Genomic DNA, 11,114 nt, shown 5'->3' with positions numbered 1-11,114 from the left:
AAACGTTTTCAATTATTAGTGACTCCAATCCATCTGAAATTTATATTTGCAAGATTGTGATAAACAATTTTCATTCTGACTTTTCAGATATATTTCTATATTATTTTCATTTGATACTGTTTCTTGTGACAAACTTTCTGATATCAAGCCATGCAATGAGATTCCACTCCGCTCTAGATCATCAAAACCAGTTTTAACCAGGTTCACATATACTCTGAGGGGTAATCAGATGTCACCTATGATCCGAGGTCACTGTTCTATGCAATCATTTATGAGAATTGGATAGTCGACCTCTCTCACGTCAAAATACATGATGTACTTATTTTCACAGTAACAGAATATAAATTAACTTTCATGATGCGGTTGCTTGGCTAAGGGATGATAAACTGGGGTCCGTGGACTTATGTTCACTTGGTGAAATGCTTGACAATCTGACAAATATAATATCCAATGCTGTGATGACTGACCAATTGTGTATGAAAATTGACTGATAAAACACCTGTGTGACAAAACAAAGTCCTATCCGAAGTATACCATCATGAAGTCCATCATGAATTTCAAATGACACACACCATGAATAAGCTACAGGGCATGGAAAATGTCTAAGTAGTGTCCAATTGACCTTGTCGAAAAGTGGCGTGAAAGACTTTTACCTTTATGATACCACAAGCAAGGCATACGCAAACAGAACCACTTGTAGCGGAAATTCCTGTTAAATAGTTTAAAATGTTGTCGTTAATGTATAGTTTGTTTTTCCGCTTCCGATAATTAGCTCGCCCCTTTCATTTCACATTCTGTGCACCTCATTTTCTCTGCATATAGTAGTATAATTAATTTCAGCTTTTAACAATCAAAACTTTAGGTTGATCACTTTTCGCTCTCACCTTATTTTACTATGTAAGATCCCGATTTACTATTTGTACAGTCGTCTAAACTTTTAAACTCGGAGCTTTTGCGCGGCGGCCATGTTTTTTGTGCTGTGTGACGTCATCCTCCATGCACGGTGACGTCACACTGCGCGGAATCTATAAAAATGGGTCAGCGCGCGCAAACGTCACTCTCGTCTCGACCCACATTGATTTGAGGTAAACAATAACACGCGCTCTCCTGGCCTGGGGCAACCCAGGTCAGGCCGGGCTCTGACGTTAGTCAACTCGACGATATGTACCTATTTTTAATCCATCGGGAATAGTCAACCTGGCGGCTTTTTCCTTTTACCTTTTTACTTTTATGCCATGAGCATTATTTTGGGTCTTCGTGGGCCTAAATTTAGCGACCATTGAGTCACATATCGTGGATTTTTGCAAGGAAGGAGAGATCCTTGCACTAGCCCTTTTATAGATTATAAATAATTATAACTAGATAGATTATGATTTATTTTGAAACAATTTATTTAACCTTTTTTTTTATTTGAATGAGGTGTACAATTCAATTATTGTGATAAAAACTTCACGTGCAATATGTAAATATGTATATAAATTATACAGTAGTTATTCGTTTCTGAAATAATAATTTTCTATATTATTCAATACAAGACTTATCACTGTCGTGGGGGGTGGCTTCTGGACGAAGTAGGATCCACTTTCTTGAGGCCAGGTTTATAAATCTTATTCTTAATGAAGTGGCGAGTGTCGGGGTGTCTTTAGACACATAGATGGGGGCAAGATACTACGCCAGGACGAGGAGATCGTGCAGGGAGGCACTCGATATGATGTTACACCGTGAGGACCTGAGGAAAAGATGCGCCGGAGCTCGGGTGACTGTGAGGTTCCGACATCGAGTCAAGGGCCCTGACTCGATAGACCTCATGGCGGACACCTGTCCTGTCTGGTCCGTGTAATTAGGTCAATAGCTAAGACTTACCCCTGACACTCGCTTCCTCCTCTCCTATTCCTTTTTTACGAACTATAACTTTTTGTCTCTGAAGCTGTCCATCCCTTCGGCGGAAACTTTCTGAGGATTTCCCCTTTGTAGTTCCACTCCCCGGGACTACAGGACCAAGGCGGACCCTGTAGCCACGCTTATTGAAGAGACCTGAAGATCACGACACCTATCGGTCGCTACCAGAGGATGACACTAAATCGCGGACGCGTACCGGCTACAAATTGGTGGCAGCGGTGGGATGGATTGCTTTCAGAGACTTTTTTTTTTTAATTCACTATTTTTTTTTGGTTCTCTTACCCTTCCCATGACAGTGATTACCATATATAATAACACTTAAACATTAGGCGCATTAGTTAGTTATACTAAAATACATACAAATTGCGTGACGCGTGAAATGACTCTAGTTTCTCTTATCTAATACGATAGGTTTTCGTATAGTCCAGAAATACTATTAACGCAATTATGAGTCGTCGTGAAACTCGAGGGATGTCTCGAAGTGTGACGCGGAGTCGTAGCTCCGAGAGTTTGGTCCTAGGAGACAGAGCTTTGTTGCCTGCTGAGCTCGTAAACCGAAGTTCTGGAGACTATCCTGATGCCGGGGCCCCTAGACCCGCTGATGCTCCAGTCGTTGATGAGTTTCCTCGACCTGTTGAAGTGAACAGGTCTCGATCTTCCCACACTGATGTTTCGGGTCAAGTGTCCCGTATTTTGACCTGCAAAATAAAACCTGAGTGTTACAATGGTGATGAACCGTGGAATGATTACTTTTTAACGTTCGAGACAGTGTCTCGTCTGAATGGATGGGACTCGCCAACTAAAGCTGATATGCTGTTTTCTCATCTACGTGGTGCTGCCAGACAATTAGCTTGCAATCTGATGGGGGATAAAATAACTAATTATTTTCAATTATGTGCAGCTCTGGAGAGTAGATTCGGACCAAGCCATAGAGCAGAAATTCATCTTGCAGAATTACGATCTCGTCGACGTAAACGAGGCGAGTCGCTGAGGGAACTTGGTCAGACGATCATTTCTATGGGAAGATTAGCCTATCCGGACTTGACCCCAAAACAGAGGGAACGCCTCTGTCGGAACCATTTTATCGAGGCCCTTCCAGAAGTCGAGACTCGGGTTCTGATGTATCAGAAGGATACATGCTCATATGATGCACTGGTAAATTATGCGCTCGAATTAGAGAGCATACACGCGATGGAAAATAATCGACACCATGAGAACGTCAGGTCGCAAATAAACGCGGTCACCTCCACGCCTGTCGCGAACTCTGATGATTCCAGGGCTATCCAACAACTGACGGATGCTGTTACCCGGTTGGCCGCTGACGTCCGGGCTATTAAAACTCAGAACCCAACCTCTGCAGAAAATCGAAGATGTTTTAACTGCGACCAACAGGGCCACATCCGAGTCAATTGTCCCCACCTCGGAGGTCGAAGACAATCTCCCAATAGACCATGGGAACAATCCAAGCCGAGTTACACAAAGAAGCAGGGAAACTAGATACCGTTACTCCTGAGAGGGAAGGGGTAACACCCGGACAGACACATCCTCACCTACCTATCAAATTTAATCAGCCAGGAAAGATCAAGGTTCTTTCATATGAGAATGCTTTACCTGAATCTATACATCTGTCTGCAAGAATTCTCGGCCGTGACACGAAGTATTTAGTAGATACGGGCGCACACTTCACAGTGTGGAGTAAGAAATTATTTTCTGAAATCAGCGAAAAGAAGAAACTCACCTTGAGGGACACAAAGTATAATTTATATACTGCTGATAATAGCTCCCTGGATGTCGCAGGGACAGCTAGAGTTCCGTTGGGTCTCTTTTCTTCTAACATAATGTGGGACGTGATAGTCGCTGACATCACAGATGATGCTATTCTAGGAATGGATTTTCTTGTCGCATATGACTGCCATATCCACCCGGGTACCGGCACTGTGACATGCCGGGGGAATCAAGCTTTTTCTAATCCGACGGGCCATCTCGAACAGAACTCTACCTACGTTCGTAACTATGAGAAATTAGTCTTACCTCCGAATTCTGAAGTTGTGGTATCGGGTCATGTAAAGACGGCGTTACCACCTGGACAATGGGGTTTAATAGAATCTAGCAACAACTGGAGGCTAGGGCCAGAAGTACTCGTCGCTAAAGAGGTCGTTAATATAAATAGTAGTCATATTCCTGTTCGTATGGTGAACCTTAGCTCGCATCCGAAGATCATTCATAAAGGGACACCCCTAGGGGTAATCGGACAAATTTCTAAAATATATACTGAAACTAGTACATCGAAAACGTCGAATTCAAACGACCAATTACCTGAATTTCTACAAGATTTGTACCACCGGAGTTGCGAAGGTCTGTCCACTGATGAATGTCACGATGTGAAACAACTACTATCTGAATTTTCGGACGTTTTCGCCTCCTCTAATTTAGATCTTGGAGAGGCCTCAGAGACTTCACACGTCATCGACGTAGGTAACGCTGTTCCGACAAAACAACGCTTTCGGCGGTTGCCCCTAGCAACACAAGAAGAAGTCAATAAGTTAGTCGATGACATGCTGAAAGCACGCGTGATTGAAGAATCTGATAGTCCGTGGTGCAGCAGTATTGTCGTGGTTCGTAAGCCGGATAACACTATTCGACTGTGTTTAGATTATCGTGATGTTAATGCTGTAACCAAGGCAGATAGTTATCCTTTACCTATTATCAACGACACTATCAGATCACTGGCTGACGTGAAGTACCTCAGCACCCTTGATCTAGCATCGGGATACTGGCAGGTGAAGGTACACGAAAACTCTAAGGAAAAGACAGCTTTTGTTGTGGGCGGGAAAGGCCTATACCAATTCCGTAAGATGCCCATGGGCTTGAAGAATAGTGGTGCCACGTTTCAAAGGCTAATGGAAAAGGTATTCAGAAGTCTTATCCCAGAAATTGCTCTGGTTTACCTGGACGACGTTATTGTTCATGCTGGTAGTTTCCTTGGGATGATGACCAACCTACGTACTGTCTTCAACCGTCTGCGACAGGCTGGCCTAAAACTAAAACCTAAGAAATGTGAGCTGTTTAGAACGTCAGTCAATTTTCTTGGACACCATATCTCCGCTGATGGTATATCATGTTCAGAAAGCAAAATCGAAATAATCCAGAATTGGCCCACTCCTAAAAACGTCACAGAGACTCGATCTTTCCTTGGTTTAGCATCATACTATCGGTCGTTTTGCCAAGGGTTCGCTGAAACTGCAAAACCTCTTCATCGGCTGACGGAAAAGGGGAGGGAATTCAGATGGGATGCCCAATGCGAAGAAGCTTTCCGTGAGCTGAAGTCAATTTTGACTCACTCACCAGTTCTGGCATTTCCCGATCCAAGGTTACCGTTTATCCTGGACACTGATGCGTCAGCATTCGCAATTGGAGGTGTCGTCAGTCAAGTTCAAGAGGGAAAGGAGAGAATTATCGCCTGTGCTAGCCGTTGTTTAACGAAAGCCGAGAGGAATTATTGCGTGACCCGCAGGGAGCTTTTAGCTGTCGTCGCCTTTGTAAAACAGTTCAAATATTACCTTGCCGACAAGAAATTCACAATCCGGACTGACCATTCATCCTTGAGGTGGCTGATGTCGTTTAAAGAACCAGAAGGCCAAGTAGCTCGCTGGATATCTCTACTGAGTGCATACCAGTTCGACATCGTACACCGACCGGGTCGAAGCCATGGTAACGCTGATGCTCTATCGCGCATGCCCTGTCGTCAGTGCGAGAGGATTGAAGGAATCTGTTCTGAAAAACAAACACCAATATCTGTGAGGAAACGAGCAGTTAAGAAAATGACAATTCACAACGACAAGCCGTATTCCTACAGCGAGTTCTTACCGTCGTCAGAGTGGTCACTCGAGAATATGAAACTAGAACAGGGGAAAGAAAGAGACTTGAAATGGGTCCTTGCTCACATCCGAGATGATGAACGCCCCGGATGGCATCAAGTTTCCTCACAAGGTGTTGCCTGCAAATTTTATTGGACCCACTGGAATGATCTGAAAATGATTGAGGGGCTCTTACACATTATAAAGAGAAGAGAAGGTTACCCGGACTCAACTCTATTAATCTTACCTGAAAAGTTTAGGAAGCAAGTCCTCGACCATATTCATTCATCCGCAGTCGGAGGTCACTTTGGTGTCAAAAAGACCCTCTTTTTAGTTCACGATCGTTTTTTTTGGCACGGTATCGGTGATGACGTAAAGTGTTTCTGTAGAGGGTGTGATAAGTGCGCTTCAAAGAAGTCCTCCAGTAGATTAAAAGCACCCATGAACAACTATCTGGTAGGCCAACCTATGGAGAGAGTATCGATGGATATATTGGGTCCATTACCTGAAACATATGATGGAAACATCTATATATTAGTTATTGGTGACTATTTTACGAAGTGGATCGAAGCATACGCAATTCCGAACCAAGAAGCAGTAACTTGCGCCCGGATACTCGTAGACGAGTTTATTACTCGATTTGGCGTCCCCAGAATCATACATTCGGACCAAGGTCGAAACTTCCAGTCCAAATTGATGGCGGAAGTGTGTGAACTCCTTCAAATCCATAAAACCAGAAGTACCGCATTTCGTCCCCAATCGAATGGAATGATCGAACGTTATAACCGAACATTGTTAATGTGTCTGTCTATTAAGGTTGAAGAAAACCAGATGGACTGGGACCAACACTTACCATACGTCACCATGGCGTACAGGGCGACGATACACGATGCAACTGGGTTTAGCCCAAACCGATTGATGTTGGGTCGCGAAATTGACCTACCCATTGACGTTATCACAGGTGGTCCTCGCTGCGAAATTCCAGTCCTCAGCAGTCAATACGTTATTGAAATGAAGCACCGGTTATCAGAGTCTTTTCACGAGGTCCGCATACAAACTCATAAGCGAGCTGAAAGAAACAAAACACAATACAATGTCAAATCTAAACCACACATATTTGCGATAGATTCTAGAGTCTGGCTGTATACCCCTTCCACAATGCCGGGTAGAACGAAAAAGCTATCATGCTTATGGTCTGGGCCATGTACCATACTTGAGAATTTTAACGATGTAATTTTTCGTGTCAGGCTTCCCTCCGGGAAGGAGAAATGCGTCCATAGTGACCGATTAAAAGAGTATCTCGTAACTAATGATGTCTTTTCTCGAGGCAACGATGTTTCACCTAGCGACGATCCAAATCTCAACTGTCAACCGTACCAAACGAGAACTGGGCGTCCTATTCGCCCACCCAAACGCATGGGTTGGGACTGAGACTGTTGTTCTAATCTCTGGCCTGTTTTCTTTCCTTTCAGTTGAAGTCATGAAGACTAACGCAATGAAATTTGTAGCCGGTACGCGTCCGCGATTTAGTGTCATCCTCTGGTAGCGACCGATAGGTGTCGTGATCTTCAGGTCTCTTCAATAAGCGTGGCTACAGGGTCCGCCTTGGTCCTGTAGTCCCGGGGAGTGGAACTACAAAGGGGAAATCCTCAGAAAGTTTCCGCCGAAGGGATGGACAGCTTCAGAGACAAAAAGTTATAGTTCGTAAAAAAGGAATAGGAGAGGAGGAAGCGAGTGTCAGGGGTAAGTCTTAGCTATTGACCTAATTACACGGACCAGACAGGACAGGTGTCCGCCATGAGGTCTATCGAGTCAGGGCCCTTGACTCGATGTCGGAACCTCACAGTCACCCGAGCTCCGGCGCATCTTTTCCTCAGGTCCTCACGGTGTAACATCATATCGAGTGCCTCCCTGCACGATCTCCTCGTCCTGGCGTAGTATCTTGCCCCCATCTATGTGTCTAAAGACACCCCGACACTCGCCACTTCATTAAGAATAAGATTTATAAACCTGGCCTCAAGAAAGTGGATCCTACTTCGTCCAGAAGCCACCCCCCACGACAGTGATAAGTCTTGTATTGAATAATATAGAAAATTATTATTTCAGAAACGAATAACTACTGTATAATTTATATACATATTTACATATTGCACGTGAAGTTTTTATCACAATAATTGAATTGTACACCTCATTCAAATAAAAAAAAAGGTTAAATAAATTGTTTCAAAATAAATCATAATCTATCTAGTTATAATTATTTATAATCTATAAAAGGGCTAATAATCTCAGCACTGTTACTGCTGTTCTACAGTTCACCTATACAAAATGTAGTTCAGCACCACAGGCACAAAGTGTCTTAGCTGGTAAAAGTGCAGATTCGCACCTCTCGTGATTGACGCAATCTACTGAATTACAAATCACTGTTCTAACTTCAGAATGTCTCACAGAATCCAATGCAGTTATTTATTTTATGATATCTCTTCTAGAAAGCAGATTTTTGGCCCGGTTTTTATCCCAGAATCGTGACGATCTTTCAGTAGGATGCCTTATTGGATTAGGAAATCTAAAGTTAAGATTTGTCTTAAGTTATAACTGAAACGATGTGAGGGTAATCAGTAGGCCTACATAAAACTAATCAAATTTTTGTCAACTGTCACTGGGGTTATTAATGCTAACCAAATTTCAAGATATCATCGTTGAAATAGACAAGAAATTTATATTTTCTTCCTCAAAATGAATGGGTCATGAAACATTGTTTCAGCAATATTCTAAACAAATCTTCACTTTAGATTGACCCATCCAATATGGCGTCCGGTTCAAAAATCGTGACGATCTCGAGACAAAATACAGGCTAAAAATGTACTTTCTAGTGAAGATACCATAAAATAAACCAGTGTACTGAATTGCTGATGACATTTTGGGTCTGAATCAGTGATATTTAATGTAATTGATTGAACCATTTTAAGAGAGGTGCGGATCTGCACTTTTACCTCTTAGCCTATAGGACAAATTTTGATCTCAAAAATAAATAGGCCCTAAATTCATATTCATTTGCTATTTATCCTACTATTTTTCATAGGCCTAGGCCTGTATAATAGCTAGATATAGACTAATAGTGCCGAGCAGCAACCTGTCTGCCCAGGTCTTGGACGGTGTTAGGCAGACCAATCGGAGGGTCTGCGGCCGGGAGACAACCCAATCGAGGAGCATGGGTCTCATAAACATTAGTGATCACTCTAGTCTCTAATCGTCTACAATAATAATAAAACCATATGTTTTGTCCTTACTTTTAACTTTTTCGATGTGGCTCTGTTTTTACCGTACTTTGTTTGTGGACTCGGAGGAGGCCGGTCGGACAACAAAATGAATCGGCTAGCTAGGCCTAATAATGTTACGAGCCCTTGAAGTGACACTTTAGATATGTGAAACTGGTACCACTGGGGTAAAACACGTGTAGCCGTGTTACTCAGCAGGCTCTAGCAGAAATTCAATCGAAGGATCTTAAAATAGGGCCTATTAAAGCGGATACTCCACACACCGCTTCTACGGTGGCCGTGACGTACATAACGGTACAGTACGGTGATCCGTGAGTGCAAATTGTTGCACTTTTTTCTCTAAAGATCCCCTGCTAGATGCACCCCGATTTGATCGATTGCTTTCCAAAAGCGATTAGGGCCTGGTCTAAATGAGAAAAGCTGACGAAAAAGAATTCCAAAGCCAACTTGAAATTCATTGGATGTAGCTGCTCTTAATAAAAGGCCTACAAGCTGCAGGCCTATGAAGGCGAATAAAGGAGGGTACGGCCTAAACACTATATCGAACAATTAAAAATAACTTATTTTCAATTTCAGGTGTCGGATAATATTCACTTAGGGATTAACCTCGGGACGGCAGAGGAAATTTAAATATTCTTTTCTTAAATCCCGTTATTAAGCGCTTGATCATATCATATATCACATATTTTAAAGATTTCATTAACTTCCTATATTTATTGTCTAAGTTTGCGATTACGTACTGGTACTTTTTATCTTTTAATATTTATTGTCATAAATTTGTACCGTCGGAATTATATGGGCATTTTTAACATCCAACCAATCTATCACCTAGGGAAAACTCAATCAACCACTACGCGCGTAGCCTCCATTTAAAACGATTTGACGAGCGCCTCCCAAGAGAGGACTGGACTAGGTCTATAGGCTCTTGAAAAAGTTGGTTAAAGATAACCGGCGGATACAAGTCAACTATCCATTATGGTTACTCTAACCATGGACGTATATACGTCCATGCTCTAGCCAACTTTTGACTGAGCAACTCACCCGAGATGGCACAATAGGCCTAGGCTAGACTAAATAATGATTATATTTTCAACTCACATATCGTCAAACTTATTTCACTGCTACCACAATCCATCTCCTTAATGTTGTAGATCAACTTCAGTATAACCACACGCCTTAATCCCAAAAATTTTACTGAAATGGTAAAATATTTCAAAATTGAACACAAGGCATGATACAGACAATCAATCATCCAAATCGAATACCCGGTATCTAGATCAAATTTATGATAAAACAATGTTGTTTTCACCTGAATTGGCCTTCGTGTGAAAAATCAAATCGAGACTCTAAGTAAGTAAGGTTTTCTTTTGAAAACCTTACTTACGCGGACGCGAAACGGCTCGTGGAATGAGCGGAATGAGTGGAGTGGGAGTTCCAATGCAATCGCGTAGTGCGCAACCAATCATGTACCCGTATATTCATAGGCGCTATGCCTAAAACGTATCATGTGAGATAAACGCCAGAAGCGGGCAGGCATTCTTTATCACTAGGGGCCTAGATACTGAGTTAATGGCTAGATCTTGTTTTATTCGATCATTAGGAGAAACCCGGCGGAATGATCCTTAAGGCCTTTTTGAGGGCACGGATTATGGGAGGATAACAGGGAAAACGCAATTTTTTCATTATTCTATTAATTTTCAATAAAGTATTTTCCTGACCGAATCTTGAAAACATCCAAAAATTAGCGAAAATTGTGTTTAAATCAATTCAAATGCTGGGGAAGAGAAGCAACATATATGAAAGGCTGAATCCAAGAACATGTCTATCGCACTTTTGAGCCCAAACGTCTACTTTTACTTAGTAGTCACTTGAGAACAATAAGCAATTAACTATATCGGCTACTTTTCCAGTAGTATACATTTCAAAACAGTCACTCTGAAATTGTATTCCTTTCAATTCGGTTGGTTTTCTAAAGTGGCTGTTTGGAATAGTCTACTATTGAAAAGTGACCATGAAAACATCTGGTTGCGATAGTGCACACAAGCAGTAGAGGTGACTGTAAAACCACTCGCCTGTAAACAGT

General features: G+C 42.2%; 1 long non-coding RNA gene across 2 annotated transcripts; it reads right to left on the bottom strand.

The window, feature by feature from the left end:
* Window positions 1-2,359: 2,359 nt before the first annotated feature.
* Window positions 2,360-10,257, bottom strand: LOC141908937 (uncharacterized). 2 transcript variants are annotated; one of them, XR_012619647.1, is made up of 8 exons: window positions 10,130-10,257; window positions 6,610-6,825; window positions 6,004-6,261; window positions 5,767-5,927; window positions 5,460-5,673; window positions 4,848-4,940; window positions 4,216-4,415; window positions 2,360-2,597 (listed from the first exon to the last, which is right to left on the bottom strand). It is a non-coding gene; the product is annotated as an uncharacterized LOC141908937 (long non-coding RNA). The 2 variants fall into 2 exon arrangements; XR_012619648.1 differs by lacking the exon at window positions 2,360-2,597 and adding an exon at window positions 3,372-3,609.
* Between the last annotated feature and the right edge of the window lie 857 nt (window positions 10,258-11,114).

Source organism: Tubulanus polymorphus, chromosome 7 (genome assembly GCF_964204645.1).
Source record: "Tubulanus polymorphus chromosome 7, tnTubPoly1.2, whole genome shotgun sequence".
Classification (NCBI taxonomy): Eukaryota; Metazoa; Nemertea; class Palaeonemertea; order Tubulaniformes; family Tubulanidae; genus Tubulanus; species Tubulanus polymorphus.
The sequence above is the reverse complement of the archived record's forward strand: the minus strand, read 5'-3'. Positions and strand labels throughout refer to the sequence as shown.